The following is a 21,259-nucleotide window of genomic DNA, read 5'->3' as shown; positions in this document are numbered from 1 at the left end:
AGATATGCGCTTATAGAAAAACTAGACATAGAAATCATTTAATTACAACAAAGTTTACGACATCTTGCAACATAATTTTAAGAACAAGAAAATAAACGGGCATCAATGAAAAACCCCACAATAATGAACCACAAGAAACAACCATCCAAACAAGGGGCTAAGCTGCCGCTATAATGGGAATTCCATTTTAAAACGACAAAACCCAATAATTAGGGGATCCATTTCCATCTTTACCAATATTTCGGTTTAAGGGAAAGAGAAATCTTGGATTTGCTATTGAGTGTTTTATGGGAAGAGAGAATCTTGGTTGGGATTTGACTTTGTAAAATTTTCTGAAAACTTGCCTACTTATGTTTTCCCCCCTATTATATGGACCCAAACCCCTTTAAAGAAGGGGATGATTTGAGTCTAAAGTCAAAGAGAAGGGACCATTTTCTCAACATTATTAAGTCCAAAACCAAAAACAATTTGTATACCGATGGATTCCTGAAGGAAAAAAACCTAGTCTTTATTTAGGCCCACTCAAACCCATCTGATCTGCAACTTTTTGTAAGTTCCTTTCCCAGTAGTTATTTATCTTCTTGATTTGCTTCTATCAGATTTACCTACCTACTCATGTCCATGTTTTTATGATTTGCGTTTCTTTTCTTCTATTATTATCATACCCATCTTTCAAAATTCTGAATGATAGTATTATATTACAGGGAAATTCGCCAATCCTAGGTTATGGCACTTGAATGCTTCACCAAGTGGGTTCACTATTTGACAAAATATGTAGGGGTGAATGTGATGACGACGACCAACTTGCTGAAACTTTTCGATCCTTGCCTGATTGTCTCATCATTGATATCCTGACTAGACTTCCGATACGTACCCTTGCTAGATGTCGAAGGGACTGTAGGGATTTGAGAGCTTTGATCTCATCACACTATTTTACCACATTACATCTCAGCAGAGCTAGACCCCTGCTTCTTCTGCATCATGATAATTTATATCTTTCTAGCAAGGCTGACAAACACCTTTATGTGTCTTTTGCTAACAAGCACAAGCCAGGGAGCTTACATACCTTTCTCCCCAACCTCTGCTTAAGTGGGGACCATGCTACTCCCCTTATATTGTATACTCTTGTCAAGGAGCTCTTCTGTTTATGAGTAAATTTTTTGTGGACTAGTTCTCGGCGGCCTGCTACTAAATATTATGTTTTGAACCCCATAACACTAGAGGAAGTATTTGTACACCATACACATGAACCCGGCCGATTGTGTGCGCTTTATTTTTCTCGAGAATTCAAACTTTTATGCGCAAATACGAGGCAGTTTCTGTCAGTATTTAGTATATATATTCAAGACACGGACTTGGAGGAAAATCCGTTCATCCGCTAATTTCAACTTTTTGCCGTATAGCTCTTCAACAGTTGTTAATGGAGCATTGCATTGGATCATTTACGCCGATTTAGAAAAGAAGGGCCTTACTTATAGTTGTCAAAATAATGGAATCATTGTTTCTACAATCGATAAGGAAGAACTCTCTGTTAAGCCTCATCCTGAAGTGTGTGCAACACAGTGAAGGAGCATAAAATGATGACTCTCTTGTGAAGGAAAACCATTTGTCTTTTTTGTCACTTGCTTTTCCCTGAGCCTGCAGTGGATATATGGATCTTGGACGACTACGAAATGGGCATGGAACAAAAGGTATAAGGTTAAGATTCCTGTTGGGTTCCCTTACGGCGGGGAAGTACCTATAAACATGTATCAGAAGATAAAGCTTTTCTACAACCAAGACGGTGAACTTCTATTGTACTTTTTTGGACAGCGGTTTTTTGTATTTTTATAATTTAGATCATAAAACTGGGAATGTAGTCACTCTGCCAAATGGGTTACATGCTTTTGGGGCTTATATAAAGAGTGTGCTGCCAATAGCTTAACTCCTCACTTTATAATTCTCATCCATCACCTTTCTAATTTTGGTGTTCTTTAAAGTTATCTAATGATGTTTTTAGTTGAGTTGATAATATTCTACATAAAGTATGTTTAAGCTTCTGTACCTTGTATAAAAAAGCCTACTGGCATTAGCTTTACTTTTCTAATTTTGTTGTTTTCTTAATTATCAAATGGTGTATTTAGTTGAGTTGGTAGTGTTCTGCATAAAGAATGTGTCAGCTTGCATGCAACTTTTTCCATGTGTTCCAAATATTGAAATATCATAAAGGATATTGGATCCTCCTGCATGCCATGGAAGTGGCAAATGTTATCGCGTAAGTCACAACCTGGGGGCATACATGCTTATCTTAAGGGATATTTTTTTTTTGAAACCGGTAACTTTATATTCCTCAGTATTAAGGGCATGCTGGCCACCTCCAATAATTTACACTTACTAGAGCTAGTTACAATAATCCTATGAAATCCACTAACTGAACTTCCTCTTCTATACGTTGTTCTTTACACCAAAACCTAAAGAAGTGATGACCTTCCACTTGATCTTCTGTATGGTTTGTCTTCAAAGATCCTATCTTTTCTTTCTTTCCAATATGCTCCACCAAATGCAAGCAGGTATTGTCTTCCACCACATCTTTTGACTCTTGCTACCTCCCCTCTTAATCCAGCAGCTTAGGAGATCTGCAGTGTGTTCTGAAATTGACCGATTCACCTTGGCCAAACTGATGAATGATGCCCATACTTGTGCTGTGACTCTACAATGAAGGAAAAGATGATTGTTTGTCTCTAAGGCCTTGTTCGACCAAATGACTAGAACTTTCTCTGAAACTCGATTATACTTTGTGATAATGCAACGTTTTTGGTTAGGATATATTTTCTCCCAACCCACTTCGGACGCTTCCTGATTTATATTTGTAGACACTATAATATACATGAATTATATGGTTAAGCCATAATGAGTGGAGGTTTGACTTGTTTCTAGTTTTCTTGCACTGGAATTGGAAAATTTCTTAATCTTTAGCTAATGTTAAATGCTTTACGATTATAATTTGTGATGTCCTATAACCTATCCCAGTTGATCATGTCCATTATGATTTGAGTTTCTTTTCCATCTTTCAAAACTCTGAATGATAGTATTATATTACAGGGAAATTCGACAATCCTAGGTTATGGCACTTGAATGCTTCACACAAGTGTTGGGTTCACTATTTGACAAAATATGTAGGGGTGATGACGACGACCAACTTGCTGAAACTTTTCGATGCTTGCCTGATTGTCTCATCATTGATATCCTGACTAGACTTCCGATACGTACCCTTGCTAAATGTCAAAGGGATTGTAGGGATTTGAGAGCTTTGATCTCATCAGACTATTTTACCACTTTACATCTCAGCAGAGCTAGACCCTTGCTTCTTCTGATTTATGAATCTTGGGATATTGGCATACGCAACAAACAACTTTGTGTTTTTTCAAACCTTTGATAGGAAGGTCGGGGTGTGGGACGTCCCAAACCTTTCTCGCCGACCTAAGCTTAAGTGGGGAAAATACTCCCTTACTTTTGAGTACTCTTGTCGAGGAGTTCTTCTGTTTACTACCTCTTGGTCGCCACATACTCTCACTTATTATGTTTTGAACCCGACAACACAAGAGGAAGTAATGCTACTGGTTACACCTCAACCCGGCCAATTATGTGCGCTTTATTTTTGTCGAGAATTCAGACTTCTTTATGCGCAAATACGAGGCAGTTTGTGTCAGTATTTGGTATATATATTCAAGGCACGGACTTGGAGGAAAATCCGCTCATCCACTAATTTCAACCTTTTGCCTCATAGCTCTCCAGCAGTTGTTAATGGAGCATTGCATTGGATCATGTACCCTGATTTAGAAAAGAAGGGCCTTCCTCCTAGTTGTGCTAGTAGTGGAATCATCGTTTTTAGAATGGATAAGGAAGAACTCTCTGCTAAGCTTCATCCCAGAAGTGTGTGCAACACAGAGAAGGAGCATAAAATGATGACTCTTAGTGAAGGAAAACCGTTTGTCTTTTTGTCACTTGCTTGTCTCTGAGCCGGCAGTGGATATATGGATCTTGGAGGACTACGAAATGTGGGCATGGAACAAAAGGTATAAGGTTAATCCCTTTCATGAGATAATCAGAAAATTAAGGTCTCCTTACAGCGAGGAAGTACCTATAGACAAATATTGGCAGATGAAGCTTCTCTGCATCCAAGATGATGAACTTCTATTGTACTTTCCGTATGATGGTGATTTGGTTTTTTATAATTTAGATCATAAAACTATGAAGAGAGCCATACTGGAGCCATTCTTACATGCTTATGGGGCTTGTATAAGGAGCGTGCTGCCAATAGCTTAACTCCCCTCGCTTTTTTATTCTCATCCATTACCTTTCTAATTTTGGTGTTCTTCAAAGTTATCTAACGATGCTTTTAGTTGAGTTGGTAATTTTCTACATAAAGTTTGTTTAAGCATGTATACATTGTATAAAGAACCTATTGGCATTAGCTTAACTCCCCTTGCTTCTTAGTTCTTATTATTTAATGTTATAATTTTGCTGTTTTGTTAATTATCAAATGGTGTTTTTTGTTGAGTTGGTAGTATTCTACATAAAGAATGTGTCAGCTTACATGCAAATTTTTCCATGTGTTCCAAATGTTGAGATGTCATAAAGGAGATTGGATCCTCCTCCATGGAAGTGGTAAATGTTATCGCGTGAGTTACAAGTTGGGGGCATACATGCTTATCTAAAGGGATATTGTTCGACCAAATGACTTGAACTTTCGCTGAAACTCGACTGTACTTTGTGATAATGCAACGTTTTTGGTTTGGATCTATTTTGTCCCAACCAATTTCAGACCCTTCAAAATTTATATTTGTAGACACTACGGTATACAGGAATTACATGGTTAAGCCACAAGAGTGGAGGTCGGCATGTTTCTAGTTTTCTTGCACTGGAACTGGAAAAATTCTTAATCTTTAGCTAATGTTAAATGCTTTACCATGTTAATTTGTGATGTCCGATAACCTATCCCAGTTGATCATGTCCATTTTATATACTTTGTACCCAATTTCCCTGAGCCACTCTCTTGGGAACAGAAATCAACACTCCGAGTTCATGTTATAAGTGTTGATGATGTGGCATTGCTTATTTGGCAATTATATCACACACAGTTGTAATTGTTGATGCCGAGCTGTTTGATGATTTTTAATGCGAAAGGCACAGATATTTGATGTATATTTTAGTTTTCTGACGTTGCTGCAATAGACATCTAGTCCAATGACTGACTATATGTGAAATTACTCTTAAGAATTCCTTTAAGAAAATCACTGTGTTTGGAGGGGATCCATGCCAAGCTGCCACTGAAAAAGAGTTTTGCAATTCTTTCTATGTGCTTTTGATGCTTCAATTAGTCAGCTAGCTATTTGCCTGCTTTGCTGGAAACGAGCTTGAATATTACCGTCTAAAACTTTGTGTAAAGTGATAAATCTAACAACAGCGTTTTCCAGTAGTGATCTGGAAAATGGGAGGTGACCACAAATATGAGGAAGAGAGGTTAATAATTCATAATTAGATGCTTTATAATATATTTAATTATATAAAGGAGGGACATGGGCCTGGTGATTTGGCAGCTCTTAAAAATTAGGAATCTTATTTATCTATTTTCTCCGGAGGGTAGAGCATATCCAGACCTTCCTACCTACCTTGAGAACTGAAGAGGTTTTTTCCGATAGATTTTCGATTTAAGATAAAGCAACATTAAAGCAGGTCAAAAAGGAAATGGAACAATAACTATCATAGGCATAAACTAATATACTAAGTGAAGAAATTAACTCAAGAACAATAAGGTAAATTAATGTAATCAAACAAATAATGTGCGGTAATTAAGCTACTTTTTAAGAAATTTTCTAATTGGTGGTACTCTTTCAACGATTGAATCTTTGTCGCTAGTGATAGATATACTTTTTACATAAAATAGTGGCACCCACTTCCTCTAAATCTCGGATTCACCTTTGGATGTACATGTAAAATAAATATTAGATCTGAACTCAAAATGAGTTTTTTTTTTAATTTAAATTTAAATATTGAATTCGCATATAGTTCCATCATCATCCGCCTTACTGCCTTAGACAAAATGCTCGTTAAGGAAATCAATCACATACAAAACAAACCAAAGTCATCTGTTTTCTCACTTGAATTTTATATACGCAATGCGAAAATCCTAAAACAAATTCATATACTCACCTCGTCAACTATAAATATCAAAGAATCTAGCAGACCACTACACAGGGGTGTTCATAGTCTCGGTTTGAGTCGGTGGTTTAGTTAGAATCAAAACCAAATCAGTTTAGTCAATTTTTAACGGATACATTTTCTTCTTGTCTCTCATACTCTATTCTAATCTTCCATGTATTTTCTTTGTCACGCCGCGAATCATGGTCTGGGCATAACACGACACTTGGTGCCTGACTGCATATGACCGAGTGAACCAACTGACTGGCAGAATCAACATGTGATATCATAACATACTGAATGCGGAAAATAAACTAATACATTCTGATATACTGAAAGTCTGAATGAAATAAATCAAAGTGCAAAAATACTAGTATAAGTCTAAAGCATATTTGTAGACAACATTGCTTAACATGAAAAGCCTGCGACTCTGTCTAACTATTACTCTAATCTATGAAGCCTCTAATGAAGTACTGAAAACACTGACTGCCTGTAAATACTGAAAGACTGTAAAGTAATGATAAGATAATGCCCCGAAAGAATTGGGCTCACCCAATAGCTGGTACGAGAATCCTAGCGCTTTGAATCGTCAACCTGCAAACTGTTACCTGCATCGTGAGATGCAGGCCCTGGGAGAAAGGGACGCCAATACATTTGAATTGCACTCTTATGTAAAGCAACTGGAAAAAAAAAAAGAACTGTAAGTGGGGTGCTCGGGGAAAGGGCAGCCCAAATCAATAAACATGTAATAAGTGTTGAAACTGAAACTGAACATAAGTACCCCCTGTTCTGAATGAAAAACCATCTGTTTATCTAAGTAAATAATCTACGGCCTCAGGCCCAATATATATATGTGCACAAGCTGCAGCCTCTGGCCCAAGTATACGTATACATAACTGCGGCCTCAGGCCCAAAGATGCATAAAGCATAAACTATGGCCTCAGGCCCAAATACATGTGTTCAACATTCAGGAATTTAAAATCAGGAACTGAGAATCATACTGTAATACATGATGCAAAACTACTAGTCAGCACTGAACCGAGACATGTATTTCTAAACTGATTATGGAGTGTAAACATACTGAGTTTTCATGTCTGAGACTCGTGGAATATCAAGTAGATGAAAGTCATACATACTGGAATACTGAATCTTGCTGGACTACATAATACTGGAATACTGAATAGAACTAGACTGAGACATGTATTCATGAACTGATTATGGAGTTTAAAGCATTAATTGTTCATAAGTAAATCTGAACATTACTATCCTGAGACATGAAATCATATTAACATGGCTTTGAGAGTCATACTGACATACTGATATGAGATACTGAACATGAATTCATACTGAGACATGGAAGCATACCGAGGTGCTGATGTGCAGTACTGACTATTACTATACTAGTTGAGACATGAATTTATGAACTGATTATGAGAACTGAAACTTTAACTACTTTATAAACATGCTGAGTTTCTAGACTGAGACTCATGGGTATAAAAAACGAGTCTAATTAGATTACATTCTGGTTTCACAACATTCGGAATGAAAGTTATGAACAAACTAAGAAACTAGGGAATAGAAGTTCTGCAACTATTCACGGAGATTAAGCTGAACTATATTTCTGAGGCAATTCGTAACATTGTAAAAGAAACATAGCATAGGGAGAATTATTACCATTCCCAAACGTAGAGAGTTAGCCTCATACACATGTAATCGCTCCTATCCAATGAACTAAATTGCTTCTCTGACGAAGAACACCAAAACCCTAGCTTTGAATCGCTTGAGAAGGATTTACCTTGGAAATCCTATGTTTTGGTTGAAGAATCATGTTACTAATCATGAATTAATGTTAGAATTACTTAAGAATCGTTAGAGGGATCTTATCTTGACGTGGGAGGATAAAGAGAGGAGGAAAACGACTGCTTAGGGCTTTAGAATGAAGTTGGAATGTCTAATAAATGAAATTTTGAGTTAAGTGTTGAATTTATAGCATGCGGCATTTTGGAACCCCAAGATCGCCGAGCGCGGTCAAAGGCGAGCCCTAGCCATTTTACACTTGGATGATTTTTTTCACTTTTTGGACCCCTACCTCGCTGAGCGCGTTTTATGGCTTGCCCCTTCCTCGCTTTGGGGCGAGCTTCCTTGTTCATTTTACACTTAGTCAAAATTTCACGTTTTTCTGCTCGTCAATGGCGTTGGCATTTTACACTTAGTCAAAATTTCATGTTTTTCTGCTCGTCAACAGCGTTCAGTAAAATGGGCATAACTCCTAGCACAGAGCTCTGATCGGGCTCCAAAATGTACCGTTAGAAAGGTACTTCAAAAGGATACAACTTTCCTGTTTTATGTTTTCTCAAGTTCTAAATAGATTTTCACGAAATTGGGCTGGAAGGCAGACGTATCGAAAACTTAGTCGATTCTATCGAATCTTAAGCGCCTTACTATTAGCCATCTTGCGATGATCATATCTCCCTACTCCAATCTCTCTGATAAGCCTGGTCCTTATATGCTTAGAAAGGTATTTCTACGTAATACAACTTTTATTAAGGGTACTTTCCCAAATTCCCAACTAATCAAGGGGTTACGGCTACCCGAAGTAGGCCTATCAACTATTTTCACAAAACGTTCAAACCTTCAGTTTTTCCACTAAAACTTTAACAATACGAGTCTAACCTTAGTTCTAAGATACAGGGTGTAACACCTTGATCCAATTAGGTTAAATTCATCAATTTCTTCATAGTATCAGAGCAGGAGAACACGATCGCATAGTACTTAATAAGGGCAAATCTGAAAAAATAAGATTATTTTTTTCTTGATTCGATAAGTGGACACTCTTTTTTACTCAAGAAAAAATATTGAGTGGACACCTTTTTTTATCCGGAGGGAGTAGTTTTTAAGGGGCGTGTAAACCAAAAAAGCGATAAATAATTTGAGACGGCGGGGCGTAACTGAAAAATGAAGATATAACTATGTTGCAATATTTTATAAATTTCCAAAATATTATTCTTCTTAAAATGAATAAAACTCCAAACAACATTATATATTATTTTTTTCACGAACGAGGACCACTATTTTTCCTAAATTTCCAACTTATACTCCTATTTCTCTCTTCCTTGCTTTTGTTCAACAAATATAAAAAACACTTTAGCTTAACAATGTCTTCTTCTTCTTCTTCTTCTTCTTCTTCCAGTAGCCTGCTGCCACAAACGCCTCGTTCCGGCCCCATGTCAAGGTTGAAAAGCTTCATCCGGCGCCATACTCCATTTATGGCAGAAAACCGATCGAGGTAAAATATATATAAGTCCTACGCTAACTTTTTTACCGTATCATCAGAAGAGATTTTATTTGATTTTAAAAATTATGTTTGTTGAAAGAAGATGAAAAATGCCAGTATTATGTACTTTTTAGATGGCTCTAAATACAAGATTAGAGATTTGACTGGAGGAAAATAGTGTTTGTTAAAAGAAAATGTAAAATACCAATAAGAATTTTTTTGATATTCAGAGTTTTTAAGCTTTAGAGATGATACTAGTAACAATGAAGAGCTTGACACAGACGTAAATAAAATGACGGTACTGTTTCGGGCTCTTAGATTAGATATTTGACTGGAGGAGAAGAAGAGTATGTTGAAAGAAGATATTTCTTTTAGATTTTTATATTCGAGTTTTTATTAAGCTTTAGAGATGATAATAATGAAGAGATTGACACAGACGTAAATAAAAGGACAGTTTCTCGGGCTCTGAGTCTTAGATTAGAAATTGGCTAGAGGAAAATAGTGTTTGTTGAAAGAAAATGGAAATTGCTTTTTATATTTTTAAATTCAATTTTTTATTAAGCTTTAGAGATGATAATAATGAAGAGATGACACAAAAGTACATAAAATGACGATGTCTCGGGCTCTGAGTCTGAGATTAGATACTCAATGTTTGTTGAAAGAAGATATTGCTCTTTAGAATTTTATATTGGAGTTTAAGCTTGAGTAGCAATGAAGAGACTGACATGACAAAGTGAGTAAAATGATGGTGTCTTGAGCTCTGAGCCTAAGATTAAAGATTTGACCGGAGGAAAATAGGAGTGGTTTTCTCTTCAAAGCTTACCGTTGTGCCAGATAAGGCAAAGGTTTTGGGGTATACATTACACTATCATTTTTTGCTCTGTCTTCATACATGAATGTTTCTCTTTTTCTGTGTTTTACTTTCATAATATGTTCATGTAAATGACAAGTATATTACCGTATTATCTTTTTTTGTTCTGTCTTCATACATGAATGATTTCTCTTTTTCTGTCTTTTACTTTCATAATATGTTCATGTAAATGACAAGTAAATTACAATATTATCTCTTTTGTTCTGCCATCATACATGAAGGGTTTCTCTTCTTTTCTATCTTTTCCTTCCATAATATGTACATTAAAGACAAGCATATGACAATATTATCTCTTTTTTGTTATGTCTTCATACATGAAGGGTTTTCTGACATCTATCTTTTACTTTCTTCCTCTCTATATGGTTGTTTACTTGTGTTTGTGATTTTGTATGAATATTTCTCCGGATTACCTTACTCCTCCTAGGCCACTCCTACGTAATGTGCATAATTTGGGTTTTTGGAAAATGAGCCGAATACTCTACAACTCAGTATTTCACAATTCCATAAAGAAGCAATTGAGATTTATAATGCATTTGTTGGCCAAGTTTGTTTCGCCTTTACGCTGTCCGGGGAAGGAACGTGTCTCGCGAGCCCCGTGTTGAGTTGTGATGCTGCATTTGGATTTATGTGTGTGACAATTGTTGGATTTTTTTCTATCTTCTGTGCTTCTGCTTTCCTACTGTATGTTGACATCGATGCTAAGCGGCATAATATCAGAGATTTGGAGAGACAGAAAAAAGAAATAGCAAAGAAGGCCATTTAGATTTTGGAATCAGAGAATGATCGTCAAGCTGCACGTCAAGATCCATGTTGTTAAAGTATAAACTAGGAGGGTAGATTAGTAATTATATTAAAGTATGATAGTTAGTTAAGTAAGAGGGATATTAACTATAAATAGGACCCTAAAGTGTATTCTGACACAAATTTTTAACGGATACATTTTCTTCTTCTCTCTCATACTCTATTATCATCTTTCATATATTTTCCTTGATTCAATTAGGTCAAATTCATCAATATCTTTATGGTATCAGAGCAGGCGAACACGATCACATAGTACTTAATAAGGTCAGATCTGAAAAAATAAGATTAATTATTTCTTGATTCGATAAGTGGACAATCTTTTTGACTCAAGAAAAAAAGGTGATGTAGACACTCTTTTTTATCCAGAGAGAGTATTTCTTAAGGGGCGTGTAAACCAAAAAGTGATAAATAATTTTAGACGGATGGGGTAACTGAAAATGAGATATAACTATGTTGACATATTCTATAAATTTCCAAAACATTATTCTTCTTAAAATGAATAAAACTCTAAACAACATTATATTTTTTCTTTCACGAACGAGGACCACTATTTTTCCTAAAAATTTCAACTTATACTCCTATTTCTCTCTTCCTTGCTCTTGTTCAACAAATACAAAAAACACTTAGCTTAACAATGTCTTCGTATTCTTCCAGTAGCCTGCTGCCACAAACACCTCGTTCCGGCCCCATGTCAAGGTTGAAAAGCTTCATCCGGCACCATTCTCTATTTATGGCGGAAAACCGATCGAGGTAAAATATATATAATTCCTACGCTAACTTTTTTACTGTAGCATCAGAAGAGATTTTATTTGATTTTAAAAGTATGTTTGTTGAAAAATTCCAGTAAGATGCTAGTATTATGTACTTTTTGGATGGCTCTGAGTACGAGATTAGAGATTTGACTAGAGGAAAATAGTGTTTTTCAAAAGAAAATCAAAAATGCTAGTAACAAAAAAATTTATATGCAGAGTTTTTTAGCTTTAGAGATGATACTAGTAAGAATGAAGAGCATGACACAGACGTAAATAAAATGGTAATACTATCTCGGTCTTTTACTTTCATAATATGTTCATGTAAATGACAAGTAAATTAAAGTATTATCTCTTTTTTATTATTCTATCTTCATACATGAAGGGTTTCTCTTCTTTTTTATCTATTCCTTCCATTGTACATTAAAGAGAAGCGTATTACAGTATTATGTCTTTTTTTTTCTATCTTCCTACATGAAGGATTTTTGGACATCTATCTTTTACTTTTTTCCTCTCTATATGGTTGTTTACTTGTGTTTGTGATTTTATATGAATATTTCTCCAAATTACCTTACTCCTCCTAGGCTACTCCTACGTAATGTGCATAATTTGGTTGTTTTGGAAAAGGAGTTGAATACTCTACAGCTCACTATTTCACAATTCCATAAAGAAGCAACTGTGATATATAATGCAGCCCCGTGTTAAGTGTGATGTTGCATTTTGATTTATGTGTGTGACAATGGTCAAATTTTTTTCTACCTTCTGCGTTTCTTCTTTCCTACTGTATGTTGGCATAAATGCTAAGCGGTAACATCAGAGATTTGGAGAGACAGAAAAAGGAAATAGCAAAGAAGGCTATTTAGATTTTGAAATCGAAGAATGATCGTCAAGTTGCACGTCAAGATAAATGTTGTTAAAGTATAAACTAGGAGGGTGGATTAGCAATTATATTAAAGTATGGTAGTTAGTTAGGTAGGAGGGCCATTAACTATAAATAGGACCCTAAAGTGTATTTTGACACATGTTTTTAACACATACATTTTCTTCTTCTCTCTCATACTCTATTCTCATCTTCCATGTATTTCTCTTGATTCAATTAGGTTAAATTCATCAATATCTTCATGGTATCAGAGCAGGCGATACGATCACATAGTACTTATAAGGGCAAATCTGAAAAAATAAGATTAATTCTTTTTTGATTCGATAAGTGGACAATCTTTTTTACTCAAGAAAAAAAGGTTAAATGGACACTCTTTTTTATTCGGAGGGAGTATTTCTTAAGGGGCGTGTAAATCAAAAAGCGACAAATAATTTGAGACGGAGGGGGTAACTGAAAATGAAGATATAACTATGTTGCAATATTTTATAAATTTCCAAAAAATTATTCTTCTTAAAATGAATAAAACTCTAAACAACATTATATATTTTTTTGTCACGAACGAGGACCACTATTTTTCCTAAAACTTTTAGCTTATACTTCTATTCTCTCTTCCTTGCTCTTGTTCAACAAATACAAAAAACACTTTAGCTTAACAATGTCTTCTTCTTCTTCCAGTAGTCTGCTGTCACAAAAACCTCATTCCGGCCCCATGTCAAGGTTGAAAAGCTTCATCTGGCGCCATACTTCAGTTATGGTGAAAAATCGATCGAGGTAAAATATATATAACTCCTACGCTAACTTTTTTACTGTATCATCAGAAGAGATTTTATTTTATTTTAAAAATTATGCTTGTTGAAAGGAGATGGAAAATGCGAGTATAATACTAGTATTGCGTACTTTTTAGATGGCTCTGAGTACGAGATTATAGATTTGACTGGAGGAAAATAGTGTTTGTTAAAAGAAAATCAAAAATGCCAGTAAGAAATTTTTTTATATTCAGAGTTTTTAAACTTTAGTGATGATACTAGTAACAATGAAGAGCTTGACACAGACGTAAATAAAATGAAAATACTGTCTCGGTCATTTACTTTCATAATATGTTCATGTAAATGACAAATATATTACATTATTATCATTTTTTTTTATTCTGGCTTCATACATGAAGGGTTTCTCATCTTTTCTATCTTTTTCTTCCATAATATGTACATTATTGACAAGCATAGTATTATTGTCTCTTTTTTTTTTTCTTGTCTTCATACATGAAGGGTTTTTCGACATCTATCTTAGGGGTGGGCGTTCGGTTTTTCGGTTCGGCTATTTCAGTTTCTATTTTTTGAAGGTGGACACCGAACACCGAATCAAACTAGTTCAGTTCGGTTCTTTCGGTTTCGATTTTTTGAAGTTCGGTTCGGTTCGGTTCAGTTTCAGTTTTTTCAATTCGATTTTTTTGATATGATATTAGGAGCAATTCGTATTCTCAAAAGCAATAAAACATAAAACTGATAAATTAAAATCAAAATCAAACAAACAGGATACACAAGAACAGAAAACCATAACCATGATATAAGATTACTAGGTGTTATATACATACAATAAGAATAATTAAGAAAACACATAAAGGACATACATTAATCCTAAAGACACATCCTAGTTACCTTCCTTTATTAAGGATATTACAATTGAGTTTTTTTTTGGGCTTGTTACAATTGGGTTTATTTTGGGCTTAAACTTAATAGGCCCGGACTATTTTAATTTTTTTGGGTAATGTATAAAATTTCGGTTTAAACCGAAACACCGAAGAACCGAACTCTAAAAGCTAAACACCGAAGTTTCTGAAAATGTAAACCGAAACCGAACCAAAAAATCAAATTAATTCGGTTCGGTTCAATTTTTCGATTTTTGGTATTTATGCCCAGCCCTAATCTATCTTTTACTTTTTTCCTCTTTATATGATTGTTTACTTGTGTTTGTGATTTTGTATGAATATTTCTCCAGATTACCTTACTCCTCCTAGACGACTCCTGCCTATCGTGCATAATTTGGTTGTTTTGGAAAAGGAGATGAATACTCTACAGCTCACTATTCCACAAATCCATAAAGAAGCAGCTGAGATTTATAATGCATTTGTTGGCCAAGTTTGTTTCGCCTTTACACTGTCCGGGGGAGGAATGTGTCTCGTAAGCCCCGTGTTGAGTTGTGATGCTGCATTTGGATTTATGTGTGTGACAATTGTCGGACTTTTTTTTGCCTTCTGTGCTTCTGCTTTCCTACTGTATGTTGGCATCGATGCTAAGCGGCCTAACATCAGAGATTTGGAGAGACAGAAAAAGGAAATAGCAAAGAAGGCTATTCAAATTTTGGAATCGAAGAATGATCATCAAGCTGCAGGTCAAGATCCACGTGCTACGGGGGGAGTTGCTGATGAAAGTAATGATGTTTTAGACTATAATGAGTCTGTTGAATCTGTGATAGAGAGGTCCTAAGAAATTGTGAAATCCGGAAATGGATTAAAAATTAAGGGAACTATAGTCTTCTGCTTATCCTTACCACAATATGTATGGTAACTTACATAGCCGAGCTAAGCTACATCGCTTATCATTCACCCCGTAAGTATTACATGTTCAACTTTGATAAATTTAGTTGTCTTTAAATTTCAATTGCTAATTGATTTTTCCTTTTTATGTGCAGATCGTGACTAGGGGCAGTGGCACATGACGCCACCTGACACCGCTTGGCCGGAAATATTTTTTTATTTATATATACATAAATAATCTGGCGAACCAAAAGATATACTGGTTATTTATAAAAAAATAAAAAAAAATGACACTGCTAGATAAAAGTGCTTCCGTCCGCGCGCTGGTTTAGGCCTTTAGTTTTACTATCGAGATCGAGTGTTCAAATCTGGTCAGCCCTAATGACTTTTAAAAACAAAAAATTAGCATTGTTTAGAAAATTTACTGAAGTCAGGTCTTGATCATTTGACGCCTACCAAAAAATAAAGTTTCTAAACCAAGTAAACCAACATCCATTAAATTTATATTGGTGCAAAAAATAAGTTATTGTCTTTGATGAGCTTATGAGTGGTTGTTTTATGACTTGTATATAAAAAATTATTTAATAATATTTTCAAAGAGTGTATTATAGATACGTTTCAAAAATAGAAGCTCATCGAGGAGAGTTGTATTTTATACTTCTATTGTGTTTTTCTAAACTATGATGTCATTATAGTGATTTATAAGTTATTGTCTTTGTTGAGCTTCTGAGTAGTTATTTTGTGACTTGTTAAAAAAAAAAATTAGTAATATTTGTAATGAGTTTATTACGGCTACGTTTCAAAAAATAGAAGCTTATCGAGGAGAGTTGTAGTTTAACACCTTAATTGTATTTTTCTAAATTACGTTATCGTTATAGTGACTTATTCATTTGTTCACTTCAGAAGTGGCTCAAGGGGGGAGACTAGTGAAGTCTTCGCTTTAGGCCTCTAAAAAATTAAGGCTCCAATTTTTTTAATTAAGTGTCAATTTCATGATTTGAGCTTTGCTTAAACAATATTGTAGTTTGTAGAAATATATATAAAAAAAAAGTAAACAATAAAAAGAAAAACTGTTTACTTTTATTGTAAAAATATTTTAGAATTTTGCATTAGCCTACTCATATCTTCATATTAGTAAATAAATTTTATACAACAATATCCTACAGATTGTGTTGCTAACGCATGGTTAACATCTTATTAACTTAAATTAATACTTACTAATATAAATGATAGCAATAATTTTATTAAGTGAAATTAAAGACTTTATGTTGTTAAGGATATACACTATAAACAAAAGTATGAAAAAACGTATAGGCCTCTTATTAAAAGTACCTTTTTTTTCCTCTTTATATGGTTGTTTACTTGTGTTTGTGATTTTGTATGAATATTTCTCCAGATTACCTTACTCCTCCTAGACGACTCTTGCCTAACGTGCATAATTTGGTTGTTTTGGAAAAGGAGATGAATACTCTACAGCTCACTATTTCACAAATCCATAAAGAAGCAGCTGAGATTTATAATGCATTTGTTGGCCAAGTTTGTTTCGCCTTTACGCTGTCCGGGGGAGGAATGTGTCTCGTGAGCCTCGTGTTGAGTTGTGATGCTGCATTTGGATTTATGTGTGTGACAATTGTCGGACTTTTTTTTGCCTTCTGTGCTTCTGCTTTCCTACTATATGTTGGCATCGATGCTAAGCGGCCTAACATCAGAGATTTGGAGAAACAGAAAAAGGAAATAGCAAAGAAGGCTATCCAAATTTTGGAATCGAAGAATGATCATCAAGCTGCAGGTCAAGATTCACGTGCTACGGGGGGAGTTGCTGATGAAAGTAATGATGTTTTAGACTATAATGAGTCTGCTGAATCTGTGATAGAGAGGTCCTAAGAAATTGTGAAATCCGGAAATGGATTAAAAATTAAGGGGAACTACAATCTTCTGCTTATCCTTACCACAATATGTATGGTGACTTACATCGCTTATCATTCACCTCGTAAGTATTACATGTTCAACTTTGATAAATTTAGTTGTCTTTAAATTTCAATTGCTAATTGATTTTTCCTTTTTGTGTGCAGATCGTGAGCAGGGGCAGAGGCACATGACGCCAAGCAACCTGACACCGCTTGGCCGGAAATATTTTTTATTTATATATACATAAATAATCTGGCGAATCAAAAGATATACTGGTTATTTATAAAAAAAAAAAAAATGACACTGCTCGATAAAAGTGCTTCCATCCACGCACTGGTTTAGGCCTTTAGTTTTACTATCGAGGTCGAGTGTTCAAATCTAGTCAGCCCTAATGACTTTTAAAAACAAAAAATTAGCATTGTTTAGAAAATTGATCATTTGACGCCTACCCAAAAATAAAGTTTCTAAACCAAGTAAACCAACATCCATCAAATTCATATTGGTGCAAAAAATAAGTTATTGTCTTTGATGAGCTTATGAGTGGTTGTTTTATGACTTGTATAAAAAAATTTATTTTATAATATTTTCAATGAGTGTATTATAGATACGTTTCAAAAATAGAAGCTCATCGAGGAGAGTTGTATTTTATACTTGAATTGTGTTTTTCTAAACTATGATGTCATTATAGTGATTTATAAGTTATTGTCTTTGTTGAGCTTCTGAGTAGTTATTTTGTGACTTATAAAAAAAAAAAAAAAAAATTAGTAATATTTGTAATGAGTTTATTACGGCTACGTTTCAAAAAATAGAAGCTCATCGAGGAGAGTTGTAGTTTAACACCTTAATTGTATTTTTCTAAATTACGTTATCGTTATAGTGACTTATTCATTGGCAGAATAGCTTGGGACCCCCCTGAACTTGTTGATTTTTATTCGGTGTACACCTAAACTATGCGTTGGCTTAATTACCCCCCTGAACTTGGTAATATAATAGTCTCGACCCCCATAGACGCTGAAAACCTCTTGACGTGTGACACACGCGCTGCCACATGGATTTTTTTGTCCATGTGGCATTTTTTAAGGATAAAATATATATTTTTTACCTTTTTAAGTTCACCAATTATTTAGATTATCTTTTTTGGGCCAAATCTGGAAAAAAAAAAAAAAAAAAGAACTTGAAACAACAATATTTTGACCATACTTTTTTTATTTGGCTAAAGATAATGATATTCTAATCAAGTTATTTTTATATATTTGGCCAGGAAAAGAAGAAATACACAGTTAAAGCAAATAATCATTGTATCTAAAAAGAAATAAATAAAGTATCAACCAAATATTTTAAGCATTTGACCCCAAAAAAATAATGCAGAGTTGAAATAAATAGTAATTGCATGAAAAGAAAAATACACAATTTTTTTTTTTGTAGAAAATGCACCGTCTAAACTTCATTACTTTTGCTAAACCTTCTTTTTATTTGGCTAAAATAAATAGAGTTTCAACTAAGTTATTTAGATTTGGATCCAAAAAAAGAAAAAAAAAATACATAGTTGAAATAAATAATCATTATATCTAAAAAGAAAAAAATTCAATTGGGATAAAATATGTAATGAATATTAAGAAAAGCCAAAAAGAAACACAATTGGAAAAAATAAATCATTATATTGATTATATGGCGATTAATAGTTGAAAAATACTCCACTTGGAAGCTGATTTTTCAATTTTTGACCCATCCACGCTCCTAAAAGAGAGTGTGTTCACGCTCTTTGCCACATCAGCGTCTAGGGGGGTCGAGACTATCATATTACCAAGTTCAGGGGGGTAATTATGCCAACGCATAGCTTAGGTGTACACCAAATAAAAATCGATAAATTCAGGGGGGTCTCAAGCTATTCTGTGAATATATAAAGGAGATTGAGTTTTTCTTTTAATAGTATTAGAAGAAAGCGTTTTTCTAAAAAGATATTTAAAACATAAAATACTGGCAAAGTAAAAATGTCACACTCTAAAATAAGTCTTTTATATCTTTCCATTTTGAATTATTCGTTTCTCTTCTTCTTTTTTCAAAGTTTCAAAAAACTAAAATTTCGATTTGATGTTTTTTTTCCCCTTAAATGAAAATGAATTATACACACCCCAATCTAAAACAGCAGCCTATCCAATCCACATCATGTCTATTTCAGGACTACTGCAGGTACTTTTTAAAAATCCAACCAATCTTAGCTTATTTAACTTGTAATTTCTCAAATACAAAAACCATAAATTCAAATCAAGGTTCTTATTGTTTTTAAAAAAAAATCGAGGCTCTTATATTTAATTTAAATTGCCTGAACGCTCACCCCTCATTATCCGTTATTTTTAATTTAATATGCTAATAGGCATGGAGCCTACTAACTGATTTTATTTATAATCTCCCAAACATCAAATATAAAAGCTACATCATGTTCAAAGTTTGAGTTAGCTAAAATGAGAAAATAAAAAAAAATAAAAAAAAAAATACAACAAGATTAAACTTCTGAATGATTTCTGCTTGCTTCAGAACCATGTTGCAGTTGTTCTCCTTTGACAAACCAAATGAGATCAGTAACCAGATCCACATGAGTGTTGCAATTCATTTGAACTGTTTTGCTCTAATTCTCAGTGATGGCCACTATGCCTTGTCCATGTTGAGTATCTGTGCCTTGTCCGTGTTAAGTATTCTTCTCCGGATAGTTTAATACTAAGTTACTTTCGACTCTTCTAAAATGTCGACAGGTGCTTGTCGGATCCTTCAAAAGTAGTATATTTTTGGAGGATCCAACACGGGTGCGGCAACACTTTCGAAAAGTCCAAGTAACTTAGGTTTAATATAGTGCCAGATATAGTTTCATATAGTTTTACATATAAGATTTTTGACATATACGTATCATCTACCACATTAGATTTGATCATTGAATTATCTGCACAAACATTCTCTCGTGTGATATCTTGTGAATTAAAAGAATAATTGAAGATTAATCAATAAATATGACACCTACTTAAAATAGGTATTGATAGTCGTCTACCCTTGCATCTATTTGACTCATCATCACATTATTTCCCAGTAACTCTTCGAGAATCATGTTATTCGCCAATAGCCAACCAAACCCAAGGACAGGAAGATGATTAATACTCCCTCTGTTTCAATTTATATGAACCTATTACTATTTGGAGAGTCTACGAGGTAGTTCTTTAATCACATTTTTCTTACATTTGTTCTTAATTACTTGAATTATAAATTATCATAACTTATAGTACTTTTTATGTAGTTTCTAAATATATAAATTTTATTTTTACAAACTTGAAAAATCATTATCGAAATTTAAGATCAAAATTATAAAGTTTGACTCTCGTACTCCAAAAAGGTTCACATAAATTGAAACAAAGGGAGTATTAGGGAGTGGAACTTTTGGATAATTTGTTTAATTAATTGTAAGATTACTAATTTGTTTAATATTAGTAATCACACATTAATACCTAAAAAGTATAAGAGTTTCAGTCCTTATATTATTAGTACTTTCTGGTTTTGGTCCCTATGAAATTGGACCAAGCACACTGACCTTCAGTTTGAAAATCTGAGTGATTTTGGCACTTCCAATTGTAAGATGCATACATATCCTTTTACCAACCCTGTTAGATTCTTTTAAATAGGTTACCAGCTGTAAGATGCATACATATCCTTTTACCAATCCTGTTAGATTCTTTTAAATATTCGAGCTGAGAAACCGCTTGAAGTGTTTGAATTTTTCTTTATGATAATGATGTCTGAGTCAGCTTGTACGCACCTGAACTATTACACTGGGTAGCTACTTCAAATATCTGAATTTTGTCCAAGTGACAAAAGACATCTTTAAAACCATCGTTTATATTTTAGGACCATGAGGAGTCGGCTGTTATCAATCAATCAATAAACTATACCTCAATCAAAGAACAATTGGGGAGGAGTGACAAGTTAGAAAGAACAACTTTCCATTGTAGATAACTTATCACTAAATTCTGATGTATAATGCATCTGCAAACCAATTACTGTAAGCTAAAGCAGCCTGATC

The 21,259-nt window shown here is 34.2% G+C and overlaps 1 long non-coding RNA gene across 1 annotated transcript; it reads left to right on the top strand.

Annotated features, from left to right (window-relative positions):
* Positions 1-318: 318 nt before the first annotated feature.
* On the top strand, positions 319-3,338 carry LOC132035544 (uncharacterized). Its single transcript, XR_009409306.1, has 3 exons — positions 319-549; positions 705-723; positions 3,101-3,338. It is a non-coding gene; the product is annotated as an uncharacterized LOC132035544 (long non-coding RNA).
* The last annotated feature ends 17,921 nt before the right edge of the window (positions 3,339-21,259 follow it).

The sequence above is a fragment of the Lycium ferocissimum genome, chromosome 10 (genome assembly GCF_029784015.1).
Source record: "Lycium ferocissimum isolate CSIRO_LF1 chromosome 10, AGI_CSIRO_Lferr_CH_V1, whole genome shotgun sequence".
In the NCBI taxonomy this organism is placed as follows: Eukaryota; Viridiplantae; Streptophyta; class Magnoliopsida; order Solanales; family Solanaceae; genus Lycium; species Lycium ferocissimum.
The sequence above is the reverse complement of the archived record's forward strand: the minus strand, read 5'-3'. Positions and strand labels throughout refer to the sequence as shown.